This window comes from Fukomys damarensis, unplaced genomic scaffold (genome assembly GCF_012274545.1).
Source record: "Fukomys damarensis isolate Sample0158 unplaced genomic scaffold, DMR_v1.0_HiC HiC_scaffold_31, whole genome shotgun sequence".
Classification (NCBI taxonomy): Eukaryota; Metazoa; Chordata; class Mammalia; order Rodentia; family Bathyergidae; genus Fukomys; species Fukomys damarensis.
In genome coordinates, this window is record NW_022900943.1 from 5,195,084 (window position 1) to 5,199,854 (window position 4,771).

A 4,771-nucleotide genomic window follows, 5' to 3' on the forward strand; every position below is an offset into this window, starting at 1 on the left:
TTTTTTTTTTTTTTTTTTTTTTGTATTTAGCCAAATGTTTGCAAACATGATGGTAGAGACTGATTTTTTTTTTTTTTTAAACGTTACCGGCATTCTTCCTGCAGAGGAAATTGTGAGCCAAGGATGAAACTAACCTCCTTTGCCTTACTTCTCAGAGGTGCAGTGTAACAAGTTTCTTTCCCTCGGCTATTAATGGAGCTATTCATATTTAAAAGGAAAACATGAAGAATAAACAAAACATTAGTCAAGAACTTGGTGGATTGTTTTGATTGTCCTTGAGTTCAGATAACAAGATGTCTTTTAGAAGTAACGAAGCAGGGAACTTTGTCTTCCTTTTATAAGAACGATGGCACCTTCTCATTTTCCAGGGCTGATTCCAAAGACTTCGTCCCTATACGAACACTCATAACAAACATCTGTTGATAGGAAGGTTTCCCCTTGGATTTATGGGTCTGAAGCTCAATTGAAAATAGGGCTAGAATATTGATTTAGGAATACCTGGGATTTGGGAGTCGAATCATTTCTTTCATTCTCTGATCCTCACACATATTTAAGTTGCTTCTCGAGCTTCTGCTCTTTCCTCTGTGTTCTTACTACACAACCCTTTCCTTGGTGACCTAGTTCACACTTACAGTCTCAGTTGTGCGTGCTGGTGGAGGACTCCAAAACCATGCAGCAATCTTGGGCTTGCTTCCCTGGACTAGTCCTAGAGTCTCACTTCATCCCTATGACATTTTTAAAAAAATTTTCTTTCTAATGAAATTTCCCAGCAAAAATTTTACTCTATTGCTGTCCTTCACGAAGTAATGTTGGCACCATTAAAGTCAGACTATTTTTAGTATTTGCTCATTTATTTTGTGGTGTTGGGATCAAATCCAGGGCCTTGTGTGTGGTAGGCAAGCAGTGTATTGCTGTGCCGTGCTGCCAGTCCTGCCTTATTTTCAATACAGTAGCTAATCTGATATTACCAACATGAGAACTTTCATTATCCTTCTGGGCCCACTGTACTCCCTACTCTCTCTTTAATTTTAATTTTGCGGTTCTGGGTATCTAACATAGAGCCTTGAACACCACGGGGCACGAACTCTCTCCCTGAACTGGGCCCCAGCCTCACTTCTCTACGTTAATCCTTTTTACTTCAGTGAAGCTGTACCTAAGTTAACTTTGCTCATAACATTTTTTTAAGAAGCACTCTCCTCCTTCGGCTTACTTTGACCCACATATCTCTACAAAATGAGGGATGAGCTGACTTGCTCTAAGTACCACTTCCTCCCACATGGGAAGGCTCTGCTGTGAACCGTGGAGCCTTGTTATTGGCCGTGTCAGCTCCTTTGCTGTGCCATTGACACAGGGACACTCTTTTCTCACTATGAGTCCTGACCATGGGCAACTCCCTTCACCCAATGAGTTGTTAAGAACCCATCAGCCAAAGATTGCCTACCAGAAACAAGCCTGACAAAATCAGGTCTACTGCCTTTGAGAAGGGGGCGGGGTCACTCCTACTACATAAGAGTGAAGAGGCAGTCAAATGTGCAAGGTGGGCTTCTACTGAGGGATTTGAGGGGAGTCTAAGGGAGCAGGAATCAGTTGGGGTTGGTTGTTGCTTTGATGTGCAATTAGGAAAAAAGGGAATGAACAGGTTGTGTGGGTCAAGAAGGTGAAGATGATTGAGGAGATAGGTGATTGCATGTTACCAGTAATAAGTGAGAATAGCAAGGGTTTCAGGCACCACTGGTAAGAGGTCCCGAGTCATCCAAAGCGGGGAAGGTCTGTTAAAGCATTCTATAACTGCTGTACAACCATTGCAGAAAGAAGCAACATTTCCTGGTAATTTTGCAGCCACCTTTACCTGTGTTTGTCTTCCCAGCCTGACAAGTGGCTTCTTTTTTTTTTTTCTAAATTATTCTAGTTTGCATTGATTTTTTTCACCTCCTTTCAGTTTCAAACATTTTAACTCTTTCAATGTCTTGGATTCTAAACTCATGTGAACATTTACCAGAATACATTTCCCTACTGACATTCACTAAGTTTAAGACTCTTGAGATCAACTTGATTTAACTTAATAAAAGCTTCTGAAGGAAAAACAAGCAACTACTAGCTCTCAATTTAGTATCTTTAGGTCTTTCCAAATGCTGTCAAGCTGCCTTTTTCAATGTTATTGCCCACACTCACACTTTTCCAGCTTAGAGTGCATCATTACCCTTGTCCCAAAGCTTGGCTCTTGGTTGGAAAGAGCATTGCCTTGGATTCAAGCAAAACAACATCCCAAACTCAAACCCTAGGCAAAGTTCTTAGGCCAAAATCCATGAGTTCACTGTGATCCACTCATGTGGGAAGGTGGGGCATGCGTGAAACTTTATATATAAATATATATACATATGTTCACAACTTTTATCACGTGCTCTTAGGATCAACTTTTAGACTATTAGACTAGTGTGGAACGGGCACTCTGCCACTCAAGCAGATGGAGGAGATGACTGTAAGCAACCAAGAAATCATGGATGTCATCAAATATGGGTGCTTAGGGCATGGTACCCAGCTGGGCAGGTGGAGAACATCATTCACCCCAAGCTGCCAAAGGCTATTAGCCACTGCTGATTAAACTCTGGACTGCACTGACTTTTGGAAATTGCCGTAAAATCCAGTCCTTCCTAGTCTCGGCACAGAACACAGTAGTTGGCTGAGTTTATTTACATAAATGCCTGACTGCCTTAGTTGGCAGTGGTAGCAATGCTACGTGCCCTCTTCTCATCTCAGATAAATATTAGTTTGATGAATAATCACATTTCAGTTCATCACAGGCCCACGAGATTGACTAGAATTGTAGCAGAAAATATAGTATATGACACATATCTTCTTTCCATCAGTAAAGTAAATAGAAAAGCTCTTCAGGAAGATTTTCTGGTGCCATATTCCTTTAGTTCCTCATCAGTACACGAGTGTCTGTATCCAAACAATCAACGCTTAGCATGACTGAGAGAGCAAGAGTACTTGATCCTCAGTGTAAGGGGCAGGCAGGCCTTTGGTTATACTTCTTAACTGCCCTTGCTAACGAGGATTGTGATTTTGAGAATGTTTTTTCTGCCACTCCTCTTCTTCTTTGTCTTTCTCAAGAGAATTCTCTGTGGAGCAGATTTAGCTGATAAAAGTTAACTAATGAAAAATACATTGAAAAATATACACACACTTCCGATTGCCATGTGCACTCGTGTGTCTGTCAACAGTTCTCATTTTGGCACGTGTTGAGATTATGTGACACAAATGATTCCCTCCTACAGGGTAGCGGAAGACAGCAAACTAACATGCAATCAAGGTAGCTGGATTTGGGTAGGAGTTTGTTTTTCTTCCTTATCTGGGTTATTTCTTTCTATTTGAACCAAGTTATAAAATCCTACCACATCAAATGCATTATGAAAATCAAAGGGAATTATTTCAGAAGCAATTGTGACCAGCCATCCATCCTAGCTTTATATGAATGAGGGAATTTATTAATCTGAAAGAGAATAAAACTTGCATATAATTAAATCAATCATTACCACTGGGTTTCTCTGGGATATCGTGGTCCAGGTCAGCAATTCTAAAATTTAGGTATGCATCAGAATCACCTGGAAGGTTCGTTAGACTACAGGTCGCCAGGTTCCACCTCCAAAAGGTCTAATCCTGCAGATCTGGGGTGGGGCTGGAGGACAGGATTTCCTACAAGTTCTTGTGAAACACTGAGCTGCTGGTCTGGGAACCACACTTTGAAACACAGCTCATCTATGTCTTTAAGGTGACAAGGTGTTGGTAATTAGTTCCATGAGGACTAAACATTTAAAAATAGGTAACAATACCAGTTCACTGTAAGGACCACAAGCCACAAAGACTGCTACACTGTAAGTGTATAGAGAAACCAAGAACTCTAGGCTGGCAGGATTTCCGTGGACTCCCAAGTTTGCATAGGTTAAGAGCATCAGAGAGGAAAATGGGGGCGTCCTAGAATGGGGGAATAATCCAAGCAGCTGCAGTAAAGATTAGAAAGGTAGGAAGGGACCCATTTTTGAAAGGCGTATTCCATCTTATAAGGAGTACAGACTTGATACAGTAGGTAGTATTTCTTCGGTTCACACACTATCTCCTGAGACAGGCGGGCACAACGATCTAGCTGCACACCACTGCAATAGTTTAGGCTTCCCAAAGTGCTACTCAGCTGCTGTGAAGCAGTATTTCTGGTGTTTGGTGAACACATCAACTTAGATTCAGAGGTGGGTTGTTTGCACCATTCAATCAATAACTCTACTCATATGGATGTGAAAGCTGGCAGTTCTGGGAGAGCTCCTGAAGTACTAAGGAAAGCTTGTTTGGGTGTGGCTCAGGAAAGATCTCCCAGTGGGTCTGAAGTGGGCAGGGAAGACCCTAAGCACTACTTTTCAATCATAGAGGGGCACTCGTAGGGACCCCCTGGAGATCTTGTTGAAAAGCAGATACAGATTCAGCAGGACTGGGATTACGCCTTTCCAACAATTCCCAGGGGACGCTGATGTGCAGCACACCGCACTTTCAAGCGAGGTACTGCGGGCGGGACCCCCAGAAGGCGTCGGGGAGGCCCGCGGGCCAACTCCCCTGCAGGAGGGACACAGGCCATGCTCAAAGACAGGCCCCTGTCCGGTTCAGCCAGGGCGTGGGATCAGCGGAACAGGGCCCGAGCGCAGCCTGGAAGGAGGCGGCAGGGAGACACGGAGGTGCGCAGCCAGGTACCAGTGCTCGCCGACGGCGGCGCGCAGCCGGAGCG

At 43.4% G+C, this 4,771-nt stretch overlaps 1 protein-coding gene and 1 long non-coding RNA gene across 2 annotated transcripts in view; one reads left to right on the plus strand and one right to left on the minus strand.

Annotated features, from left to right (window-relative positions):
• The window catches only part of LOC117283860, a 28,411-nt gene that overhangs the window by 22,643 nt on the left and 997 nt on the right, over positions 1–4,771 (minus strand). The gene's annotated exons all lie outside the window — the stretch shown is intronic.
• Positions 4,453–4,771, plus strand: part of Zdhhc21 (zinc finger DHHC-type palmitoyltransferase 21) — a 57,918-nt gene continuing 57,599 nt past the window's right edge. The window contains exon 1 of the mRNA XM_033757741.1: positions 4,453–4,733. The gene's annotated coding sequence lies outside the window, so the exon portion shown is untranslated. The remainder of the gene's footprint in view (positions 4,734–4,771) is intronic.